The 12,707-nt window shown below is 45.3% G+C and overlaps 2 protein-coding genes across 2 annotated transcripts in view; one reads left to right on the top strand and one right to left on the bottom strand.

The window, feature by feature from the left end:
• LOC141207902 (uncharacterized) overlaps nucleotides 1-12,707 on the top strand; it is a 999,716-nt gene that overhangs the window by 398,969 nt on the left and 588,040 nt on the right. The window lies entirely within an intron of this gene.
• The window catches only part of LOC141207932 (uncharacterized), a 258,486-nt gene that overhangs the window by 1,865 nt on the left and 243,914 nt on the right, over nucleotides 1-12,707 (bottom strand). The window lies entirely within an intron of this gene.

The following is a 12,707-nucleotide window of genomic DNA, read 5'->3' as shown; positions in this document are numbered from 1 at the left end:
GTCTAATCTAGAGTATGAAGCCTCTGTTCCTCTAAATCTTTTGGGTTAGTATACAATGAGGGGAGAATGATCTCCTGTGTTCTGTGGAATTTGGAGGCCACCTTTGGAAAATAGGCCGGGTCTGGTCTTAACTAGTGATGAGCGAACGCGCTCGCCACTACTCGGTACTCGCCCGAGCATCATGGTGCTCGACAAGCTCGGCGAGTAACTCGGGTCCCCTCCCTGCATGTTTGGCGCTCTTTAGAGAGCCAATGAACAAGCAGGGATTGCCTGCCATGCAGTGTACTGCCGTAGCCATGTTGGTTGTGGGCATTACAGTGATTGGCTGGCCGCACAGCGTCATCAGGTGTATATCAGACCTGGCGCCGCTGTGCTCATCACAGTCACTCCGGATCAGACAGTATAGGGAGAGCTGCTGCTGTGTGAGGGAGAGATTTGCTTGTGTATTAGGTGGTGTAGGGAGAAAAACGGTACATTACACATATCCATCTTAACAAACAGTTCTTTTGAGGACTAACTAATCCATCTGCAGAGATATCAGGCAGGCACTGTATATAGGCAGGCAGTGTAAATAGCAGACTGCAGTGCATATAGCACAAGAGGCTCCATTACAGCTCTGTCTCCTGCTGCTGCTGTTAGATATTTCTGGAAATAGGCCCAGGTCTCTGGGGCCAGGAATAATTTTTTTGCATCTTAATCCTCATTATTTGCTTAAAAAGCAACCCAGAGAACACCGTTTTTCTGCGCCATTTGCTTGTTGGCTCTGCAGAATACAGCGAGGTCCTTTCCATACTACAGCGCTAAAAATCCATCTATTTAAAACTGTGTTTTCTCCGTCACACGGATCACATATACGTTGTCAGAAAATACTGCCATTTCTGGCCTCCATTAAAAATTTTTTTTCAGTGTGTCAGCAAAGTTTTTGACACTGGTTTGCTGTTCAAAACAGTTACCTACAGGCCAGGTATTTAAAACTGTGTTTTCTCCGTCACACGTATCACATATACATTGTCAGAAAATACTGCCATTTCTGGCCTCCATTAAAAATTTCTTTCAGTGTGTCAGTGAAGCAATTCACAGCAGTTTGCTGGTCAAACTACTTACCTACAAGCAAGGTATTGAAAACTCTGTTTTCTCCTTCACACGGATCACATATAAATTCGCTCCAAATTCAGTCATTTGTAGTGAGCGTTGAAGATACTGTCCTCCATTTAAAATGGGCAAGGCACGTGGCAAGGGACAGGGAACTGGACGTGATGTTAATGGTGCATGCAGAGGCCAAGGACAAGGCCGTGGGCAAGCTGAAATTGTGCCACAACAAACACCCACATCTTCTCGCCTGACCTTCCTGTCCCAATTTCTAGGGGACCGCAGCACACCACTATTGAACCCAGAGCAGTGTCAAAAGGTTGTTGGTTGGATAGCGGATAATGCTTCCAGTCACTTAGCCACCACCATCGCCACCCTGTCTTCCACACGGTCAAGTCTCAGTAGCCGTGAGTCTGGACCGCATATTCCTCACCCTGATCCTCCTTCCTCCCACCATGCCGAGTACCCAGAGACAACTGATCCCACACTTGGACACTCTGAAGAGCTGTTCACTTTTCCATTTATAGATTCGGGCCTCTCGCCCGGTCCACTTGAAGCGGGGCAAGAGGAGATCACGTCTAGCGATGCCCAAATATTTGAGCAGCCACGGTCACACGAAGGTGACGGTGGGAAAGTGTCACAAGAGGTGGACGATGATGAGACACAATTGCCAGAAAGTCAGGAGGAGGACCAGGGTGCGGAAGTGGAAGACGAGGTGGTGGATGACATAGTAACTGACCCAACCTGGCAGGAGGACATGCAGAGCAAGGACAGCAGCACACAGGGGGAGAGAGGCAGAGCACCCCAACAGGCAGGAAGAAGCAGTGTGGTGGCCGCAGACAGAAGGCAGGGAACCGTTCCCCGTAACACCAACACGGAGGAAGTTGCCAGTACAACTGTTAGGTCTTCCCGAGTCTGGTTGTTTTTTAATGACTCTGCCGATAACCCCAAAAAGGCCATTTGCAACACCTGCCAGGCTAGCATCAGCAGGGGTGGCAAAACGACCAGCCTGACCACCACCAGCATGATCAGGCACATGGCAGCAAAGCACCCGACTTTGTGGGCCGAACCCCAGGGTCCAGGAACAGTGTCTGCGGGTGGCACCATTGCTTCTTCCGCTGTTGTGCATGCAAGCCAATCCCCTGTCCATGGTGCATGCGAAGATGCCTCCTGCCCTGCACCTGTCGTTGCACACTCTCAAGTAGCAGCATCAGTAAGCACGTCCAAGTCCTTGTCCCAGTGCAGCGTTCAGTTGCCCATACCCTAGTCCTTGGAATGCAAGCACAAATATGCAGCCACAGGCCACACTACTAAATTCCCACATTACACGACTGCTTGCGCTCGAAATGTTGCCTTTTATGCTCGTGGAGACGGAAGAATTCCACAACCTGATGGTGGCGGCCGTCCCTCGGTACTCGGTGCCCAGCCGCCACTATTTCTCCCGGTGTGCTGTCCCCGCATTACACAAGCACGTGTCCCAAAACATTAGCCGTGCTCTCAACAATGCCGTTACCGGTAAAGTCCACCTAACCACGGACACGTGGACAAGTGCTTGTGGGCAGGGACGGTACATCTTGCTGACGGCACACCGGGTTAATATAGTGGAAGCCGGAACTCAGTCGGACCTTGGGACGGAACACGTCCTCCCGACGCCAAGGATTGCGGGCCCTTGGTCAATCAGGGTAGCCCACACAGTCTACAGCTCCTGCACCTCATCCTCCTCCTCCTCTTCAGCCTCCATCTCCGAAATGACCACATCAGTCACAAGCTGGAAGCACTGCAGCACTGCCTCGGCCAAGCGGCAACAGGCTGTGCTGAAGCTAATATGCTTAGGTGAAAAAACACACAATGCTGAAGAGTTGTGGACAGCTCTGAAAGAGCACACAGATCTGTGGCTCACACCGCTGAACCTACAGCCAGGCATGGTCGTGTGTGACAATGGCCGGAACCTGGTGGCGGCTCTGAGGCAAGGCGAGCTCACACACGTACCATGCCTGGCCCATGTGCTTAACCTCGTGGTTCAGCGGTTTCTTAAATCCTACCCGGAGCTGCCGAATCGGCTTGTTAAAGTACGTCGCCTGTGTGTCCATTTTAGAAAGTCAGCTACAGCTTCCGCCGCCCTTGCAGTGTTTCAGCAGCGTTTGCAGCTTCCGGCTCACAGACTGGTGTGTGATGTCCCCATGCGTTGGAACTCTACACTGCAGATGTTGGGAAGGATTTCTGAGCAGAAGAGGGCAGTTTTTGAGTACCAGCATCAACAAGGCCATCGGTATTCAGTTCAGACTTCACACATAAGACCTCAGGAGTGGACATGGATGTCAGACATATGTACCATCCTCCAAAACGTTGAGGACTCCACCAAGATGGTGAGCGGCGATGACGCCATAATTAGCATCACCATCCCGCTTCTCTGTCTTCTGAAACGCTCTCTGCTCACAATCAAAGAGGATGCATTGCAGGCGGAGCACAATGAGATGGAGCCAGCCCTGCCGCCAGCGTTTTATCAAAGCGGGTTTTTAGTGCTGCTGGTGGAATTATAACTGATAAGCGCATCCGCCTGTCAACTGAAAATGCTGACAGGCTGACTCTTATAAAAATTAACAAGGGCTGGATTGGGCCAGACTTCTCAACCCCACCGAATGATAGCAGCGTAACATAAACTCCAATCCAGTGTCTTTTTTTGGGAGGTGTATTCCCATGCACCTTCTCACACCCACACATGGGTATACGCTTCCTGATTTTGGCTATTTGCTCTTGTCCTCCTCCTTCTCCTCATCCTCCACCACCATATCACCAGGGTGACCATGGTCCGTGATGCAACATACAAATAATTTTTTTAAAGGGTGTTTATGATGCCCGTAAAAAAAATTTTTTATACAGTATGTTCATGTATACCCCCCAGGGGTAAATGTTTGTCAGCCCATACACTTAGTGCATGGGCATTACAAGTATAGGAGGCCCGCTCCTTTCTAATGGGAACATTTTTTTATGAGGCCCTCCTCCATGTCTCTTTCAAGGGGCATTGAATTGCCTCCAAATTTTTGGCAGCCCTTGCATTCACTGCATAGGCCAACACTATGGGAGACTCTTTCCTTTCTAATGGGAATTTGTCGTTACTGTGGCCCTGCTCCATGTGTCTTTAAATTCTTAGTGGTGTTTTTACTAAAATTGGTCAGCCGTTGAACTCACTGCATACCCGATAACTGTATAGCAGACCCTCTCTTTTCTAATGGGAACATGTCGTACCTTGTTATTGTGGCCCTGCTGTATGTGTCTTTAAATTCTTAGTGGGGTTTTTCCCAAATTTTGGCAGCCCTTGCAGTCACAGCATGGGCATTACCTCTATAGGAGACCCACTCCTTTATAATGGGAACATTTTTTTTACTGAGACCCTCCTCTATGTCTCTTCAAAGGAGTATTGGGTTGCGTCCAAATTTTTGGCCACCCCTGCAGTCACTGGATACGCAATAACAGTATAGGAGACCCAATTGTTAATAATGGGAACAACACAGCATAGCCGGCTGATGGCTCTCTAACAATAGCTAGGGTCGACTGCTGGCCTTTTAAGAATAGTAAGGGCCATCTGATGTCACTATAAAAATAGGCTTTATGACTTTCAGAGTCCCTCCATCATAAAGAAAACAGGATGTGTCTGATGATGTGTCAGACACCACATTGCCAGATAAGGTTGTAAAATGTTAAAATGACATTTCCCGGTGAATGCATTTGTCTTAAAAAAAAAAAAGGAAAAAAAAAAAAACAATAGGATCTTTCTTTAGTAAAAAACCGGGGTCACTAATTTAACAACAATGTAATCACATTGTTCAGCTCATGCACCTCCTCCTCCATCTCCGAAATGACCACGTCAGTCACAAGCTGACAGCATTGCAGCACTGCCTTGGCCAAGCGGCAACAGGCTGTGCTGAAGATAACATGCTTAATTGACAAACCGCCCAGCACTGCAGAGTTGTTGAAAGCTGTAACACAGCAGCCTGATCTGTGGCTCTCACCGCTGAACATACAGCCAGGCATGGTCGTGTGTGACAATGGGCGGAACCTGGTGACGGGGAAATGACAGCCGGGGTAGATACGGTTTCCCTCTATGCCAGTCCTTTCACCGAGCTAAAGAATATGGCTGTGGTGAAATACAACTCCCACTGAGAAGCTGTTTCAGATTGCAAAAACATTGTGCCCACCACAGGATTTGATTCTGAGGGCTAACCTTTCTCACCCGCTCAAGAGCCCCATAGCGGCTGCAAAGTTAGCGCTATCATGAACTCTCCTGAGGTAGAAGCCAAGGCACACCAGAGGATTCTCTGGTGGGACTGTCTAACCCTGCCAAGAAGCAGTCCTGGCTAAGAAAAGTGTGTGGGGAGGTTCCCGGACACTCTATGGCTGATTTTTTTCTGAGGAGGAAACACACGCAAACACGGGGAGAACATACAAAGTCCTTGCTGATGTTGTCCTTGCTGGGATTTGAACCCAGAATCCCAGCGCTGCAAGTCTTCAGTGCTAACCACTGATCCAATGTGCTGCCGTTCACCCTCTAATATCTAACAGGCTGGAAAAACTTGCACCTACTGCCACTCTATCTTCAGCTCCTTTGTGAGAAAATGTATTTGGGCAGCCACTCAATCTACCAAATAAAATTCCTGAGAAGGAAATTGGGGATGGATTCGCTACTGGTACTGGGGGCAGTGCTAATACCATGGCGTTGTACAATAGTTTGCTGGAAATATTCCAGGCTGGTAGGAGGCAAGCAAATTCCCACAGAAAAGTACCAGCAGTAATGTTCAGGGACCCGCGCTTGTAGAAGAAGGAGACAACACCGGGAGAAATAGTGACGGCTGGGGACCAAGTATGGACACGAGGCATGAGGCATGTGGTTGTGAAAAGCTTCTGCCTCCACGAGCCTAATAGGCCACATTTCAAGTGCAAAAAGCTGACCAGAAATCTGGCAGTTTAGTGTTGCGGCCTGTGGGTGGGTGGGTGGCTGGCTGCATACTTGCACTTGCATTCCAAGTAACAGAAAACTAAGCAGATAGTGGCCTCTATCATCATCATGGCCTCACCTCGGCACTATGAACTCTCCTGAAGGAGAAGCCAGGGCCGGCCGGAGGAGTCTCCGGTTCTCTGGTGAGCCCGTCCAACCCTGCCGAAAAGCAGCCCTGACTAAGAAAAGTGTGGGGGAAGGTTCCCGGACACTCTATGGCTGCTTTTTTAATGTGGATCGGCCATGCTTATGCATGTTATTTCTCAAACCGCATTACAGATCAGGCCATTGTCCAACTCTGTATTCAAGAAATTAAATGCGCAAAGAAAGATGTGTGTGTGTCAAAGCACCACCGACAAGTGCGAGATGAAGTTGGATGGGCTGCCATTGGTTCTGCAATAAGTTGCATTACAGAACTTCCTGGGAGAAATGACACGCAGGGTAGATATGGTTTCCCTCTATGTCAGTCCTTTCACCGAGCTAAATAAAACTCTCAGCAAAAAAAGTTGTGAACTGGCTCCGTACCGTCCCTGGCCACATTCACCTGTCCACGTGTTTGTGGTTAGGCGGTCCTTCCCAGTAAGTGCACTGGGGAGGGCACGGGTAATGTTGTGGGACCCGTGCTTGTGGAAGGCAGAGGCGATACCGGGAAATATAGTGGTGGCTGGGGACCGAGTATGGACACCCGGCCGCCGCCGGCATGAGGTTATGAAAAGCTTCCGCCTCCATGAGCCTAAAAGGCCACATTTCAAGTGCAAGCAGCTGTCAAAAATTTGGCAGTATAGTATTGCAGCCCGTGGGTGGGTGGCTGCCTGCATACTTGCGCTTCCATTCCAAGGAATGGGGTAGGGACAACTGAACGCTGCAGTGGGACAAAGACGTGGACGGTGATTGCTGCAAGTCTGCAACGACAGGAGCATGGCGGGAGGCATCTTCGCATGCTCCAAGGATCACTTATGATGGGCACACTTTTAGGCAGTGACCTGAAAGTCAAAGATGCTTCCAGAGGTCTTCCCATGTCTTTTCAGAACTGTATGCGTCTGATGATGTGTCACACACCACATGGCCAGATAAGGTTGTAAAACGTTAAAATGACATTTCCTGGTGAATGCATTTGTCTTGGTTGAAAGTAATGCAAAAGTGCAAAAACGCATCAAAAACGCTACGTGTGAACATAGCCCAAGGTGTGGAGGAGTATTTTTGGTTTTGGTTATTTATTTTGCCTTCTATACAAGTCATTACCCTGGAAAGGATGTTCCTTAACATATTTCCCAAGAAAATCCATTTTGTTTTTGTTTTTGTATGTTTTATTGTGAGTCCGTAAAAGTGCCGTAATACTCTGACAACGTTGTTGACAACAGTGACCTGGGAGTCAGAAATGCTTCCAGGGGTCTTCCCCATGCTGTTCCCATGTCATTTGAGCACTGTTCCCATCGATTTGGGCAACTTTTAGGCCCTCTGCAGACCACCAGGGGAGCCGCCTGAAAAATGCTCGAGTTTCCCATAGACTTACATTGGTCTCGTTGCTCGGGTCGAGCACCCGAGTATTCCAATTTGCTCGACCCGAGCAACGAGTACCCGAGCATTTTAGTGCTCGCTCATCACTAGCCTTAAGTGATTGGGGGGCAAAAGGGGAGTCTTCTGAGATATTATTGAACACTTTGGCTAAAAATGGTACTAACAGAGGTGCAAACATATTATAAAATCTATTATTGGATCCATCTCCCCCAGGCCTCTTTCCGATAGGGAATGATTTATTGGCCTCTCCTATCTCTTGTTCAGTGAAAGCTTTGTCTAGTATCTCCTGCTCAGGGGTCTGTAAGGAAGGAAAGTCAGTGTCCATAATATATTTGTCAATTTTTGTTTCAAGAATATTAGGTGGCATGTCGTGGTATTGTCCATGAATATTATATAGCGAACTATAAAAGAAACTAAATGCTTCCGATATGTCAATGGGGTTATGAATTTCTGGCACGGGTGCCCCTTTTATTTTGGATACGTATGTCCTTTGCATCCGTGGATGTAACCTCCTTGCCAATAAGCGACCACATTTATCTGCGAATTCGTACGAGTACCTTCATTTGTGATCTTCGAATTTTGTATACGTTTGATCTAGTAAAGACCTTCCCTCCTTTCGTTTTTCAATCAGATCGATTTTATGAAAAAAAAAAACAAAAGAATTACCAACATTTTGTTTTTTTGTTATACAAACATTGCGAGAAAAACAATAAAAAGAAAGAAAAACCAGTAAACAATACAACAACCGGTTTACAATGATATAAATCCCAATATCGCTCTATAGTACAATGTTTTGGAAAAGTAATTTTACATTTGTACATAAATATCTGAATACTTCCTGACGGCTTTTTTTCCCTATTGGGACATCAAAAGAAAAAGAATATATCTGTGTGGACTGAGACAATTATTATTTGCTGACACCTTAGGTATAAGAATATAAATTACTGGTTTACTGTAAGGAAATGAACAAATGATCCAGTATAGTATTTCTGAGGTTTTCTGAAGCAATACCTGGGGTAATTAACCATTGCTCCCATATGTGTATGAATTTCTTGAGAGCGTTCCTTTTTATATAAGATCCCCTTTCCAAGCATAGAGTGTTATTTATCCTGGATTTTAGTTCTGTTATCGTTGGGGGAGAATTGTCTATCCAATGTAGTGCCAACAACTATCTGGCTTGGAATAATTTTCTCGAGGTAGCTACTGCCATATGGGAGTCTGGGTCTACGACCTCTCCCAGGAGTCCTAGGATACAGATTTTAGGTTCCAACTGAAGTTGTATCCCAAATACAGATAGTACAAGAGCGATCACCCCCTTCCAGTAGTCACCATTATTTACACATTCCCACGTCATATGCATCAGGTGGGCGTCATTTTGACCACATCTAGGACATGTGTCATCTGTTTGTATTTCAATTTTAAGTAAAATACTTGGGGATCTATATACCCTATGAATGAGAAGAATTCGGGACAATCTTTGTGACTCTGACAATGAACGTTTCGGTGTCAAATCCAGTATTTCCCCTATTGCTCCTCAGATAATTGACCCACACCCTCCTCCCATTTTGTCTTAACTATCAATATTATCCAAATGTAGGGCAAGTAACTGCCTATAAATAAGGGATATTAGACCTTTTGTATTCAACGATGTAGTAATGGTATCTATTGGGTGATGTCTATCAATCAGTATGGCGTTTATTCTAGTTGTGTACTATATGCAAGATGTATTTGCAGATATTGATAAAACACCCTATGCAGAAGGTTAAAACCTGCCTTTATTTGTTCAAAGCTCTTGAATAATCCATCCCTCAAGAGTTGTAATACCAAACTTATACCCCTATCCTGCCACTCACTAACACTTTTTAGTTTCTGTAGCTCTGGTAAGTTATAGTTGTGCCATAAAGGAGTATAGTTTGTGTACTTTCCAATCCCCAGAATATTTTACCCCTATTCCGCGCCTTATATATTAACTTTAGTGTACAACATTTTAAGTCATTTTCTCGAGGAGGCCCCATATCTAGTACCGAGAATGGAAGCTTCCACTTGGTTCCTTTCCATAAGTAGGTGCCCTGAAATTACACAATATTTTCAAGTACCCCATCCATGAAACTACTTTAGCTCTCTTCTAGCATTAAGCAGGTCTACATATACCTGGAGGGAAGCAGATCGTTTATGTTGTTTGTCAAGGAGATCAATCCGCTCAAGCAAATGGGAGACTTTAGCTGTTCTCTCCTTTTTTTAGCATTTATCTATGTTTTATTATTATCCCTCTGAGGACACATGTGAGTGCTTCCCATTGAAATGGTAAGCTAGTTTCATCATGCTCATATATGTGAAGGAGTCTATAGTCTCAACAAGGTCTGAGACACAGATTGAGTCTTTCAGCAGATTATCATTTAGGTTCCAACATCTGAAGCCTTGGTGGAGTCTGGTAGAATCAGATTACAATATACAGGAGCATGATCTGACCATACAGCAGTTCCTATCTGAGATGTAGGTTGCTATGTAGGCAACTGACGACTAATTGAGAAAAGGACTATATGGCTATGCATATTGTGTAAAGGAGAATAATAGGTATAATCCTTTACGTCTGGATGTAGTATCCTCCATACATCGACCGGTTGAGACCAAAGCACAATTAGCAAAGCTTTTATTTGTGTTTTAGATTGGTGACTCTGGTCCAGGGACGCGTCTAAAGAAGGATCCAAGACAAAATTAAAGTCACCTCCAATGATGATAAGATCCTCCACAAAATATTTTAGTTTAAGTAATGACGGCATGTCTTAATTTGGTCACAATTAGGGAGATAGAAATTTGCCAAAGTCAAAATTTTGGAGTAGATGGAGATCTTAACAAACACATACCTCCTCTCCGTGTCAGACAGTGTTTCTACAATAGTATGCAGCAGTGATCTGTGGCGGCCTATACTCAGCACCTTAGACTTCAAAACAGCATTTTTCTGGGACGCCAAGATGAATAATATCTATTAGTAATCTGAGGAATATGATCGCCTCTAAAGTGTGACTCCTGAAGAAAGAGAAAATGTACATGCTGTTAATGCCTACGATAAAACACTTGAGCTCCTTTCTCTGGAACATTAAGTCCTCTGACATTTAATGAACAAGTTTTGAGTTGTGCCATATTATATGAAAAAAATGGGGAATGGAAGAGAGAAAGATTAAAAGAGGAAGTATAGACGGTAGAAAGTAACGTCTACCTCTCAGTGTCTAAGAAGTATAGATTATGAATATATCAAAACAGTAGGAAAATGCGAAACAAGCAGATCCTAATGCAAGTCCCTAACTGGGGGTTGTCTTTACAGGCGTAAGGTCAAACTTTCAGTTCTAGGATTCCTATTAGGTGGAACCATGGAATATAAAGCAAGTAATGTAATACAGCCTGATATTACAGTAGTATCATGTGAACTCAACTTATATGCCGGTCTAAGATCTTATGTGAACTTAGACATTCTATATAGTGGAAGAGTGGCACCTAATGCTCTATTTAGATATATCTAATTATATGCTTAAAGAAATAAGTAAGCATCTGCAAACTGTCTCTCATCAGGGAAGACAAGATTCATTTCAGGAGCTCATATGATTGGCAGGTTCCTTTCCCATCTGTCGGCATCACCATCAAGTTCCTGATCCATTGAATGCCTTCTGTGACGTGCTGGTACTCTCTGGGGCAATGGTAGAACAGGTGGCCAGTCAGATATATGGAATGTCCAGGGCATCACAAATAGGTCTCATGTTGCTTGGATCTTTGAAAATATACAGCTGGAATGGGTACCCCCAGGAGTACATCAGGCCATTTTCCCGGATGGCATCAAGTAGTGGTTTCAATACCCTTCTTTTAGCAAGAGTCATTCAGGATAGATATGTGATCAATTATATGCATTTTCCATTGAAATCACCAGGACCCAACTCCTCTGCTTTCCTCACAATGGCCTCTTTTACATTGAAAAAATGTACAGTACAGACCAAACGTTTGGACACACCTTCTCATTTAAAGATTTTTCTGTATTTTCATGACTATGAAAATTGTACATTCACACTGAAAGCATCAAAACCATGAATTAACACATGTGGAATTATATACTTAACAAAAAAGTGTGAAACAACTGAAATATGTCTTATATTCTAGGTTCTTCAAAGTAGCCACCTTTTGCTTTGATGACTGCATTGCACAATCTTGGCATTCTCTTGATGAGCTTCAAGAGGTAGTCACCGGAAATGGTCTTCCAACAATCTTGAAGGAGTTCCCAGAGATGTTTACCACTTGTTGGTCCTTTTGCCTACACTCTGCGGTCCAGCTCACCCCAAACCATCTCGATTGGGTTCAGGTCTGGGGACTGTGGAGGCCAGGTCATCTGGCGTAGCACCCCATCACTCCCCTTCTTGGTCAAATAGCCCTTACACAGCCTGGAGGTGTGTTTGGGATCAATGTCCTGTTGAAAAATAAATGATGGTCCAACTAAACGCAAACCGGATGGAATAGCATGCCGCTGCAAGATGCTGTGGTAGCCATGCTGGTTCAGTATGCCTTCAATTTTGAATACATCCAACCCAACAGTGTCACCAGCAAAGCATCCCCCACCATCACACCTCCTTCTCCATGCTTCACGGTGGGAACCAGGCATGTAGAGTCCATCCGTTCACCTTTTCTGCGTCGCACAAAGACACGGTGGTTGGAACCAAAGATCTCAAATTTGGACTCATCAGACCAAAGCACAGATTTCCACTGGTGTAATGTCCATTCCTTGTGTTCTTTAGCCCAAACAAGTCTCTTCTGCTTGTTGCCTGTCCTTAGCAGTGGTTTCCTAGCAGCTATTTTACCATGAAGGCCTGCTGCACAAAGTCTCCTCTTAACAGTTGTTGTAGAGATGTGTCTGCTGCTAGAACTCTGTGTGGCATTGACCTGGTCTCTAATCTGAGCTGCTGTTAACCTGCGATTTCTGAGGCTGGTGCCTCTGATAAACTTATCCTCAGAAGCAGAGGTGACTCTTTGTCTTCCTTTCCTGGGGCGGTCCTCATGTGAGCCAGTTTCTTTGTAGAGCTTGATGGTTTTTGCAACTGCACTTGGGGACACTTTCAAAGTTTGCCCA

The sequence above is a fragment of the Phyllobates terribilis genome, unplaced genomic scaffold (genome assembly GCF_046119375.1).
Source record: "Phyllobates terribilis strain yellow unplaced genomic scaffold, ASM4611937v1 Scaffold_167__1_contigs__length_4167997, whole genome shotgun sequence".
NCBI classification, from domain to species: Eukaryota; Metazoa; Chordata; class Amphibia; order Anura; family Dendrobatidae; genus Phyllobates; species Phyllobates terribilis.
The sequence above is the reverse complement of the archived record's forward strand: the minus strand, read 5'-3'. Positions and strand labels throughout refer to the sequence as shown.